This window comes from Neofelis nebulosa, chromosome 9 (genome assembly GCF_028018385.1).
Source record: "Neofelis nebulosa isolate mNeoNeb1 chromosome 9, mNeoNeb1.pri, whole genome shotgun sequence".
NCBI classification, from domain to species: Eukaryota; Metazoa; Chordata; class Mammalia; order Carnivora; family Felidae; genus Neofelis; species Neofelis nebulosa.
Genome location: NC_080790.1, coordinates 53,917,938 through 53,931,132, shown reverse-complemented (window position 1 = coordinate 53,931,132; position 13,195 = coordinate 53,917,938). Strand labels below are relative to the sequence as shown.

The 13,195-nt window shown below is 40.9% G+C and overlaps 1 protein-coding gene across 1 annotated transcript in view; it reads left to right on the top strand.

Annotated features, from left to right (window-relative positions):
- The window catches only part of ANXA4 (annexin A4), a 163,369-nt gene that overhangs the window by 74,364 nt on the left and 75,810 nt on the right, over positions 1-13,195 (top strand). The gene's annotated exons all lie outside the window — the stretch shown is intronic.

Sequence of the window (13,195 nt, the reverse complement as noted above, 5' to 3'; positions counted from 1 at the left end):
TTACTTTCACTTTCTAGAACCCACCACCCCTTCCTTTAACTATAAAGCTTTAGATCACCTGCCCCCTTTGCCTGAAATTCCCTCCTTTCCACCAGGCCTATCCAACACACACACAAACACACACACACACACACACACACACACACCCCACACAGACCTGAGACTTCAGCTTGTTCCTCAGGACTCAATTAGGCATCATCTCTTTAGTAAAATTTTCTCGGATATCCCAAATCTGAGCTAGCTTCCCTTCTTCCCAACCCTTTGCACAGTTTTCTTTTTTTTTTAAATATAATTTATTGACAGGTTGGTTTCCATACAACACCCAGTGCTCATCCCAACAAATGCCCTCCTAAATGCCCATCACCCACTTTCCCCTCTCCCCCACTCCCCATCAACCCTCAGTTTGTTCTCAGTATCCAAGAGTCTCTTATGGTTTGCCTCCTTCCCTCTCCGTAACTTTTTTTTTCCTTCCCTTCCCTTCTCCCCATGGTCTTCTGTTAAGTTTCTCAAGATCCACCTATGAGTGAAAACATATGGTATCTGTCTTTCTCTGACTGACTCACTTCACTTAGCTTAATACCTTCCAGTTCCATCCACTTTGCTGCAAGTGGCCAGATTTCATTCTTTATCATTGCCAAGTAATATTCAATTGTATATATAAACCACATCTTCTTTATCCATTCATCAGTTAGTAGACATTTAGGCTCTTTCCATAATTTGGCTATTGTCGAGAGTGCTGCTATAAACACTGGGGTACATATACCCCTATGCATCAGCACTCCTGTATCCCTTGGGTAAATTCCTAGCAGTGCTATTGCTGGGTCATAGGGTAGTTCTATATTTAATTTTTTAAGGAACCTCCACCCTGTTTTCCAGAGTGGCTGCACTGGTTTGCATTCCCACCAACAGTGCAAGAGGTTCCTGCTTCTCCACATCCTCGCCAGCATCTATAGTCTCCTGATTTATTCATTTTGGCCACTCTGACCGGCATGAGATGGTATCTCAGTGTGGTTTTGATTTGTATTTCCCTGATGAGGAGTGACGTTGAGCATCGTTTCATGTGTCTGTTGGCCATCCAGATGTCTTCTTTGGAAAAGTGTCTATTCATGTTTTCTGCCCATTTCTTCACTGGATTATTTATTTTTCGGGTGTGGAGTTTGGTGAGTTCTTTATAGGTTTTGGATGCTAACCCTTTATCCGATATGTCATTTGCAAATATCTTTTCCCATTCTGTTGGTTGCCTTTTAGTTTTGTTGATTGTTTTCCTTTGCAGTGCAGAAGCTTTTTGTCTTCATGAGGTCCCAATAGTTCATTTTTGCTTTAAATTCCCTTGGCTTTGGAGATGTGTCGAGTAAGAAATTGCTGCGGCTGATGTCAAAGAGGCTTTTTCCTGCTTTCTCCTCTAGGGTTTTGATGGTTTCCTGTCTCACATTCAGGTCCTTTATCCATTTTGAGTTTATGTTTGTGTATCGTGTAAGAAAGCGGTCCAGTTTCATTCTTCTACATGTTGCTGTTCAGTTCTCCCAGCACCGTTTGTTAAAGAGACTTTTTTCTAATGGATACGCTTTCCTGCTTTGTCAGAGATTAGTTGGCCATACATTTGTGGGTCCAATTCTGGGCTCTCTATTCTATTCCATTGGTCTATGTGTCTGTTTTTGTCCTTTGCACAGTTTTCTAATCATTGATGGATTTTCCAGTCTTAACCAATTGGCAGTAAACCCCCTAATTGTGTTTATAGACCCAACATGCCAGGCACACAGTAAATGACCAATAAATATTCGTATAGTTGAATGAATAAACAGCTTGTTACTGCTACTGTTGTATTCTGACTCTCATTCTGGTTAAAAATGAACCTCCTCCCTAGTTTGCCATTATTCCCAACAAGAAGCTTCACAACAAGACACCAGGGTATGTCATATCTGATGAAGCAGATTCAGAGAGGCCTGGTGAGAGGGATCTCCATCAAGCTGCAGGAAGAGGAGAGAGAAAGGAGGGATAATTACAGATCTGAGGTCTCAGCACTGGATCAGGAGATCATTGAAGTAGATCCTGACACTTCAGGAAATGTTGAAACTCTCAGACCCTGAGAGTCTATCTGCAGGTCAGTCAGCCTGCAGCTGGAATGAATCTCAAAACACCACAGGGAGCCGATGAATCTTTCTGCTGTGCTGTAATATCTTTAATAAACCTTGGATGATAAAAAAAAAAAAAAAAAGAATGAGCCTCCTCCCAAAATAACCCAGCAGCCTAGAGAATATTTTTTGAAAATATAATTCAATTGTATTCACTTCAATTCAGAATTTGCTACATATACTCAAGGCTCAGCCCTAGAGGATTGGGAAAATAGCAATACTTATTATAATCTCCGCCTTTAAGAAGCTTTCCATCTTTGGGGCGCCTGGGTGGCTCAGTCGGTTAAGTGTCGGACTTCAGCGCAGGTCGTGATCTCGCAGTTTGGGGAGTTCAAGCCCCGCATTGGGCTCTGTGCTGATGGCTCAGAGCCTGGAGTCTGCTTCGGATTCTGTGTCTCCCTCCCTCTCTGCCCCTCCCCTGCTCATGCTCTGTCTCTCTCTCTCTCAAAAATAAACAAAATCTATAAAAAAAAAAAAAAAGCAGCTTTCCATTTTTTTGAGGATGACACTAGTGTTGGTCTCCTCCCTATACCATTTCAGATCCTCTCACCTGCCCCCCTCACCCCAACTACTCTCATGCAGGCTCCTCCAATTGTACATATTCCAAGGCTCATGGGTGAAAGAGTACAGCATGGATCATCAGAAGTTCAGGGCAGCTGAAATAAAGTGCATTCCTAGTGGGGAGGAGCAGAGACGATAGGGAGAGATGAGGCTGGAAGGCTCAGCAGGGGTCAGAGCTTAAAGGACCTCCCAATCATGCAAAGTAATTGATCCTGATGTCAAGGAGCAACCCGGGTAGGGTTTTGAGCAGGCAAGTGACTTGATCAGATTTATGTTTTAAAAAGATTCCTCTTGCTGCAGTGCAGAAAATTAACCAGAGGAGGGCAAAGCTGGAGGCAGAAGTCTGGTTGGCAATTACATACTGTCGATCCTGCCGTACCTGAGAATCACCTGGGGAGCCTTAATGATAAATACCTAGGAGTGCAACCCAGGCATCACCTTTTTTTCCTTCCAGCTCCCCAGTAATTCTCACAGGCAGCCAATGTCAAGAAACACTGCATTAGAAGTATTGGAAGATGTCCAGCAGGGTCAGAGAATAGAGGGACGTAGGCCAAGACAGGAGAAACATGCAGGGAGAGAGCTGAGGTCCTTGTGCCCTGTGGGTAGCATCTAGCCTGTTCCATTTTCTCGGATTCACATTCATTTTGGCTCAACTGATTTTTATTTTATTTTAATTGTTATTTTTTACAGTAGGCTCCATGCCGGGAGCACCTGGGTGACTTAGTCAGTTAAGTGTCTGACTTAGGTTCAGATCATGATCTCATGGTTCATGCGTTCCAGCCCTGAATCAGACTCTGTGCTGACAGTGCAGAGTCTCCTTGGGATTTTCTCTCTCTCTCTCTCTCTCTCTCTCTCTCTCTGCCCTTCTCCCACTTGTGCTCTTTCTCTCTCTCAAATAAATAAACTTAAAAAAATTTACCTGTGATTCTTTAAAATTTGGAACACCCATCAGTAAATCAGAGCCTTCGTTCACTCTGCAACATAACAATGTTAGACATTTAAAATGGAAGCATCGAGTGAACATACCAGTTAATAATACTTTGCAGTGTAGTTTAGTAAGTGCTCTGACTACCATCACTTCTTAGCCGTTTCAAATCTCACTCCTCAAAAAAGCAGCCACTGGACCTCTTCAACTTTCTGTGTATTCAAAACACAAGGCGTTATGGTTGCAACAAAATATGTCAACAAAAGAAAGCAACTGTTACTTACTCTTGTCCAAGATCAGCCTTAGGAAGAGGACAGAGTTCAGACACAAATCACTTGGGTCTTTCAGAAAGGTGGTGGCTGGATTGGCATGTTTTCCTGGTGAAACACTGAGAGGCAGAGATGGAGACACCCAAAAGCGTCAGCCTGACACTTTCCACTGCGAGATCCCCACCGCTATGATAGACACTGTCTCATGATGGGGCAGATGGAGACAAGAGCTGGCTAACCTGTTAGATTTCTCCTGCATTTAACTTCTCCAACAGAAAAATGAGCCCAGAAAGATGAATCTGTCAAGTCTTCTACTTTAAGGGTGTTTTTACCTATTTTTAAAGTAAATAATATCTGAAAATATACAAAGAACTTGTTCTGTCCTACCCCAGGAGTGAGGAAAGTGAACAGCTCTTTGGACCTGCTTACTCAGTGGAAAATGCTAGAAGACCTCCCCTTTGGCTATTCCATATCCCTCGGATACTGAGTGTCTTCTCTATGGTACATCTTTGCTTCAGAGGAAACGAAATGGCAGAGAAAAAAAGTGAGGTTTAAAGAGAAACCTAAATCTTTCAGTGCCTTAGAAGTATTTTGAAGAGAGCTTTGTTTGATGAGAGTACTCATTCATTATATAAACTTAAAATCTGAATTGTATTCATAATGAAAGAAATAATTCACCTGATTGTTAATGATTAAAACAAAAAAATTTTTTTTTAAAAAGGTAGGCTCCATGCCCAATGTGGAGCTTGACCTCACAACCCTGAAATCAAGAGTCACACGCTCTTCCAACTGAGCCAGCCAGGCACCCCAAGCCCAACTAGGTTTTTGTTTTGTTTTCTTTCGTTGTTTTTTTTAATGTTTATTTATTTATTTTGAGAGAGAGAGAGAGAGCAGGGGAGGGGCAGAGAGAGAGAGGGAGAGAGAATCCCAAGCAGGCTCCATGCTGTTAGCACAGACCCCTATGTGGGACTTGATCTCATGAACCATGAGATCATGATCTGAGCAGAAATCAAGAGAGGGATACTTAACCAACAGAGGCACCCAGATGCCCCCAAGGGGTTTTTAAATTTAAATTAGTTGCACAGAAGATTTTAGGGGATGCTATGTCCATGTAGATTCATCAATTATACCAAATACACCACTCTGGTAGAGGATGTCGATAATAGGGGAGGCTGTGCATGAGTGAGGACAGGAGGTAAATGAGAAATCTCTATACCTTCCTCTCAATTTTGCCGTGAACCTAAAATGGCTCTAAAAAGTAAAGTCTATTAAAAATATATAAAATTCACACAAAATATCCAAATTTCTGTTTCTCTAAGAAGTCTGAAGATCTGGCCACACTGGGTCTGATTGCCCCCCGGGCAACAAACCAAATCCTGGCTGACTGCTTTAGAAGTAGCCCAAGTGAGCCAAGCCATCCCAGTCTCCACCACTCGCTGTCCGTTCCCACCATTGCTGCTGGGTGTCAGGGGCTATGCCACCTCACCTCAGAGCCAGCCCACTCATCTAAGTGAATTGCCTGGTCCCTATCAGGATTGGAGTTTAGAATTTAAGAGCTAGACTCTACAGAGTGGGTAAACTTGTTAAGGTTTTGTGTTGTTGTTGTTGTTGTTGTTTTTCACCTTGGGAGCAGTGTGAAGCCTTGAAAGGTTTTACACAAGGCAACGACACAATCAAATCTGCAGAGTTAGATGATCAGTCTGGATTGTTTAAATTCCAAGTACAGGAACTATTTTACTAGGGAATGAGGACAAATCAAGACACCTCAGACTCCCCTGCTCTTTTACAGACAAGCCTTTATCACGTTCAGGGTATGGGCAATCAATTTTCAGTAAAAATGGACGCTTTCCACCAGTGATTTGTCCAAAATAATAGGCAAAATAACAAGACAGGATGAAAATAGAGTTGAGCCAGGAGGCAAAAGACCTGGATTTGAATCATAAGTGTCTTAGACACTGATCCTCTTCCCTTCACTGTCCTTCTCTGGAAAATGGAAATAATACAAGCAGATTCTCCTACATGCTTCATAGGGTGAAGATCAGAGTAAAAAAAAAATGATACTTTATAAACTGAAACATGATTCATAAATGTAAAGAATTATCATTATTCATTTATTTATGAAACTCATACCCCTTTCTACTGTGGCCTTGCTAGACCTGGGGACACAAAAATGAATGGGACAATCCCTGGGGGTCTATGGTCTACTAGAACTACCAATGATATAAAGAGGTAATTATACATATATACCCAAAAGTATTAAAAACAAAGATTTGTTGTATGCCCGGGTATTAAAAACAGAGATGCTTGGGGCACCTGGGTGGCTCAGTCGGTTAAGCATCCAACTTCGACTCAGGTCATGACCTCACGGTTCATGAGTTTGAGCCCCACATCGGGCTCTGTGCTGACAGCTCAGAGCCTGGAGCCTGCTTCGGATTCTGTGTCTCCCTCTCTCTCTGCTCCTCCCTCACTCATGCTCCCTCTCTCTCTCTCAAAAATAAACATTAAAAAACAACAACAAAGAGATGCGTGTATGCCAATGTTCATACCAGCATTATACGCAATAACTAAAAGGTAGAAACAACCAAAGTATTCATCAACAGATGAATGAATAATCAAAATGTGGCATGTATATACAAAGGAATATTATTCTGCCGTGAAAAGGAATGAAGTTCTGATACATGGATAAACCTTGAAAACATGCTAAGTAAAACACAAAAGAGCAAACAGTGTATGATTTTACTCACGTGCAGCATCTAGAATAGACAAATCCATAGATACAGGAAGTAAATAAGAAGTTACCAGGGGCTTGGGGTGAAGGTGGGACTGGGGACTTACTGCTTAATGGGTACAGAGTTTCCATTTGGGGTAGTGAAAATTTGGGGCAATAGTAGTGACGATGGCACAACATTGCATATTTAATTAATGTCACTGAATTGTACCCTTAAAAATGGTCAAAATGTCAAGTTTTATTTTATATATATTTTACTACAGTAACAAGGAATGAAAGACTGACAGACTGAGTGAATGAATGAATGAATGAATGGGTCAAAGTTCAACTAAAGACACCAGAAGAACAACAGAGTAAATCTAAAGAGAGTATAATAAAAGAAATAATGGGGAGCCTGGGTGGCTCAGTCGGTTAGGCGTCCGACTTCAGCTCAGGTCACGATCTCGCGGTCCGTGAGTTCGAGCCCCGCATCGGGCTCTGGGCTGATGGCTCAGAGCCTGGAGCCTGCTTCCGATTCTGTGTCTCCCTCTCTCTCTGCTCCTCCCCCGTTCATGTTCTGTCTCTGTCTCTCTGTCTCAAAAAAAAAAAAAAAAAAAAAAAAAAGTTAAAAAAAATAAAATAAAAGAAATAATAAAAGTAAAAGCAAAAACGAATGAAATAGAAAACAAACAATAACGTCAAGAGACCAAAAGCTCATTCAAAGGTAGAGGAAAGCTAATCAAATAAATAAACATAAACAAATAAAATAGAAGTAACTATATTATGATAAATGCTAAAAGAGATGCACTGTGAAGAAGTCCTAATTGGAGGGGAAAGTAGGAGAGGGCTCCACAAAAGATATGCTTGTGGAGGTGTGAACTCAGGAGGGGAGAGAAGCGGTGTTCTATAGCACAGAGTTGGGCTGGTGTGTGTGTGTGTGTGTGTGTGTGTGTGTGTGTGTGTGTGCTGGGCAGAGGGACTCCTGTTGGAGTCACCATTGTATACCCTTCCTAACCTGGTGTCTCAAACCAGGGTTTTTAATAAATGTTTGCTACATGTATACATGTCTCAGTGTCATATTCTACAGTGTGCCTTTTATCTGTTCATGGGTTTTAAAGTATAAAATTCCCTAAGCTCTTTATCTATCAATTATGGATTTGGGCACTCCATGCTATGCTCTTTCATGACAAATCTATGTGATGTTATTCTCCTTAGAGGCTCCCAAACTTTTCTTTATTTCACCTGAAGTGAGGCCTTCAACACATAGGCCTGAATAGAAAGCTAAGATTGACAGCGACTGTTTAAAAGAAAACTGAAATTCAAGTGTAACAGTGGCTGCCCAAGTACGTATCTTAAGGATGCACATGATGGTGGGATGTGTCTATCTTCTGCCCCAGTTTTTAGGTATTGGTGATGCTGTGGGCATTTGAGGGGCAGGAGAAGGTACTGTTGTTGCATCAGGGATGCAGTGCATGGTTGTACAGGTTGCTCACTGCACAAGAACTCCTGGTAGAGGTGGGGAGGAGGGCTGAAATGTAGCCTATTTTCCACTTAACAAGCCATGCAGTCTGGGGCTTTGTCCATCCAGATGAAAGAATCCTTTTTTTTAAATTTGGTACAGATGTGTCAGGGAGTATGGGAAAATTGCAGCCCTGTTGCCCTTGGTCGTCATCACTATTGCTGCCCTGGTTGGGAGAAGGGTCAGTGCCTGAGAGTCTCCCATCTGTCCTTTCAAAAGAGTTCCCTCGATTCTCTTCAGCTTCCAAGCATCTTTTCAGATCTTTTCAAGCCCTTTGGTGGGTGACTAACCCATCACTGGCAATCCATAGATGGAGAATTATCTTCTCCAGGAGACCTCGTAAGTTCTGTAAAAAAGCAAAGATAAGCTCACTTCCCCCACGCTGCTTTTGGTCCTGTCCCACCACTAGATGGCAACCTCCCCCAGGTACTGGAAGATGACTTTCCTGAAGACTGAACTGGGGAAGCAGGAAGCGGGGAGGCAGGGCTGCCTGTATAGAAAGTACTTTAGTTTGATCTCAGCTTTCTTAGTATGTGATTTGGAAATACGTTATCATTCTGTCATTCAATTTTATTAAATTGAATACCAGTTTTACAGCACTCATCAAGCTCATATAGAGCCTCTTCTTTTCTTGTTCATCTGACTCTGTTTCAAACTGTAGATGTTTAAATGCAGGAGACACAGGGGCACCTGGGTGGCTCAGTCAGTAAAGCCTCTGACTCTTGATTTCACCTCAGGTCATGATTTCTCAGGTTGGTGAGTTCGAGCCCTGCATCAGGCTCTGCATGACAGTACAGAGACTGCTTGAGATTCTGTCTCCTTGTCTCTTTGCCACTCCCCTGCTTGTACTCTCTCTCTCTCAAAAATAAATGAATAAACTTTAAAAATAAATAAATAAATTAGGGGGACACAGGCCAAATTATAGAGAACTCAACTCCCTGAGAACTAGTATTTCTGGGAAATACCGAAGGCCTTATTAATAACATAATGGGGTATTAGTTAAATAAATTCTGACTCCAGGCAAAAAAAAAGCTATTAATTATTTTTAACATTCTTCTTTTTTATTTTACTTCTTAAGCTTTTTTAAAAGTTTGTTTATTTACTTTGAGAGAGAGAGAGAAAGAGAGAGAGTGCGAGGGAGGGGCAGAGATAGAGGGAGAGAGAATCTCAAGCAGGCTCTGCACTCTCAGGGCAGAGCCCGATGCAGGATTCGAATTCACGAACCATGACCTGAGCCAAAATCAAGAGTTGGACACTTAACCGACTGAGCCAGACAGGCGTCCCTCTTCTTTTTTAATGGGGGCATAATTTATGTTACACTCGAAGGTGTAATTTTTAAGTATACAGTTAAGTGAGATTTAATAAATGTATACACCAGTGTAACCACCACCCCAATTAGGACACAGAAGGTTTCTGTCAAGATGGTAAAATCTCTTGTCTGCCTTCAAGTCAATCCCCATGACCTGAAGCAGTCTCAAGGCCCAGAGGAATACAAACAGTTGGTTGAGCAGGGAGTCTGTAGCCTTGAGGATAATGTGCCCTGTAAGAGGCTAAATACAGCTCGTAATTACTCACAGCTTTTGCGCTTTTGTGTTTTCCTGGTAAAATCAACCATTTATTTTTAAGCAAGAAATGACATTTTAAGAATCAGTTTATTTTACACAGCATCTTATAACATAATTTTCTTCCAAATAGGTAAATACACAAAATTCGCAAAAATATGCTTAGTCCTTGCTTCATGATTTGTTTCTTATGAAGTTTTTTTACTTTGCAGTTGTTAGGCTATGGCTGGGAAATTTATCAAAACCATTCAGTGAGGGGCGCCTGGGTGGCGCAGTCGGTTAAGCCTCCGACTTCAGCCAGGTCACGATCTCGCGGTCCGTGAGTTCGAGCCCCGCGTCAGGCTCTGGGCTGATGGCTTGGAGCCTGGAGCCTGTTTCCGATTCTGTGTCTCCCTCTCTCTCTGCCCCTCCCCCGTTCATGCTCTGTCTCTCTCTGTCCCAAAAATAAATAAAAAACGTTGGAAAAAAAAAAATTTAAAAAAAAAAAAAAAAAAAAAACCATTCAGTGAGACTATTGATTTGTTTTAAAGGTCTTTTTTCCTGAAGGACCAATCAAAGCATTCTTCAGTCCAGGAGTTAAATTTATTTGTCAGCTTGCACCAGACTGTGGCTTTATTACTATGCTACAGAAATGCATTGATATCTCTTTTATTTTTTATTTAAATCTAAGTTATTTAACATATAGTCTAATAATGATTTCAGGAATAGAATTTAGTGATTCATCACTTACATATAACACCCAGTGCTCCTTAATGCCTCTCATCCATTTAGACCATCCCCCCAACCAGCACCCCTCCAGCAATCCTCAGTTTGTTCTCTGTATTTAAGACTCTCTTATGGTTGTCTCCCTCTCTGTTTTTATCTTATTTTTACTTCCCTTCCCCTATGTTCATCTGTTTTGTTTCTTAAATTCCACGTATGAGTGAAATCATATATTTGTCTTTCTCTGACTTTGCTTAGCATTATACACTCTGGTTCCCTCCACGTAGTTGCAAATGGCAAGATTTCATTCTTTTTGATGGCTGAATAATATTCCATTGTGTACACACACACACACACACACACACACACACATATATACCACATCTTCTCTAACCATTCATCAGTCAATGGACATTTGGGTTCTTTCCATACTTTGGCTATTGTTGATAGTGCTATTATAAACATTGGGGTACACGTGCCCCTTCGAAACAGCATTCCTGTATCCTTTGGACAAATCCTTAGTAACACAATTGGTGGGTCATAGGATAGGTCTATTTTGAATTTTTTGAGGAACCTCCATGCTGCTTTCCACAGTGGCTGTACCAGTTTGCATTCCCACCAGCAGTACAAAAGAGATCCACTTTCTCCACATCCTTGCCAACATCTGTTGTTGCCTGAGTTGTTAATTTTAGCCAATCTGACTGGTGTGAGATGATATCTCAAGAAATGCAGCGATTTCTACTAAGAGATTCTTCTTTTATTGTCGACTTCTGATGGAAGCATAGCATACATGCAGAAAAGTGCATAGCTCCATGAACTTGCATAAAATGAACACACCCATGTAATCAGCACGCAGGTCAAGTAACAGACTAGTAGAACCATAGACTTCCTTCTAATCACTCCAGAGGTAACCATTACCTTGACTTCTAAAAGCATAGATGCATTTTACCTGCCTTTGAACTTTCCATAATAGAATCATATATTAGGTGCTGTGTTATGCCTGGCTTCCATCACTCAGTGTTTTATTTGAGAAGGACATTCATATTGTTACGTTGTGATTTGTTCTTTCTCTTGCTGTGTAGTATTCCATGGTGTCACCATCCCACCATTTAATTATCCATTTCATATTGATGGATGTGTATATTGTTTCTGGTTATTGGCTGTTACAAATAAAGCTGCTATGAAAAAATTTTAAACACCTCTCGATGCATATTACCTACATATGGCCGGGATCTACATTTGTTGAGCTTGAACTGATGCTGCCAAAGTGTTTCCCAGTATGGTTGTACAAATTATACTCCCACCAGCAATGCACGAGAAGAGTAGTTGTTCCATTTTGACAACATTTGTTATAACTAATCTTCTTCATTTTAGATATTCTGGTATGTGGAGTGATATCTCATCAGGGCTTTTCTCTGAAACTAAAGCTGAACGCTTTTGTCATGCTAGATTGGCTATTTGTATATCTTCTTTTGTAAAGTGCCTGTTCAAGTCTTTTGCCAACTTTCTGTAAAACACTTAAATGGGTACTTTACATATGTTTTTAATTTCTCTTTCATTTTAACTTTTCATTATGAAATAATTTCAGACTTTTGCAAAAATAGTACCAAAAAATCCTATATTCCCTTTACCTAACTTCGTATCTCCATATCTTGCATGACTTTATAATCCGCTTATCAAAATCAAGAAATCAACATTACTCATCTATAGACCTCTTTAAAGTGTCATCAGTTGTCTCTCTAATATCTTTTTTCAGAACAAGATTTAATCCAGAATTACACATTGCTTTTCATTGTCACAACGTCTTGGTCTCCGTTAACCTGGGATAGTTCTTTAGTCTTTGTCTTTAATGACTTTAACACTTTAAAAGAGTATTGACCATTATTGTGTAAAATGCCCTTGATTTGCATTTGTCTGGTGTTGTCTCAAGATTAAGTTCAGGTTATGCATCTTTGAAGGAGTGATGCTGTATTCTCAGTGCATGGTAGCAGGAGGAACATGATGCCAATATATCTTACCAGTGGTGATGTGTACTTGACCACTGGGTTAGGCTGCTGTCTGCCAGGTGTCTCCACTTTGAAGTTACTGTTTTTCCCTTTGTAGTTAGTAAATATCTAGTAAAGCATTAGGTACATATCCTGTTTCTTGTCATTCTTTTGCTCTACAATGTTTTTAATTTATAGTATTCACTCATGTCTTCTGAAAAGTTTGTTTTTCCTTTCATGTTTGGATCTACAGTTCATCTGCAATCGATTCTCTTTTAGGTAAGTATCAAGATTTATTATTTTCTCATCTGATATCAAATTGACCTGGCACCATTGGTGGAAAATCCATCCTTTTCCCATGGTGCTGCCACCTTTGTTACAAATCAGGTGACTATATGGGTGAAGGTCTCTTTCTGCTCTCTCTTGTTACATTTGTTCATTTGTCTGTCTTTGTGCGACTACCACACTGACTTAAGAACCATATTACTAACTCTTTTTTTAAAATTTTTTTTTTAATTTTTTTTTTATTTTTGGGACAGAGAGAGGCAGAGCATGAACGGGAGAGGGGCAGAGAGAGAGGGAGACACAGAATCGGAAACAGGCTCCAGGCTCCGAGCCATCAGCCCAGAACCTGACGCGGGGCTCGAACTCACGGACCGCGAGATCGTGACCTGGCTGAAGTCGGACGCTTAACCGACTGCGCCACCCAGGCGCCCCCCATATTACTAACTCTTAATATCTTCACATTTCTGGCTTTGATCTCTTTCAAGACAGACTTGCTATTTTTGGCCTTTTTCATTTCAGTTTAAATTTCAGAATCTGTTTGTCAATTT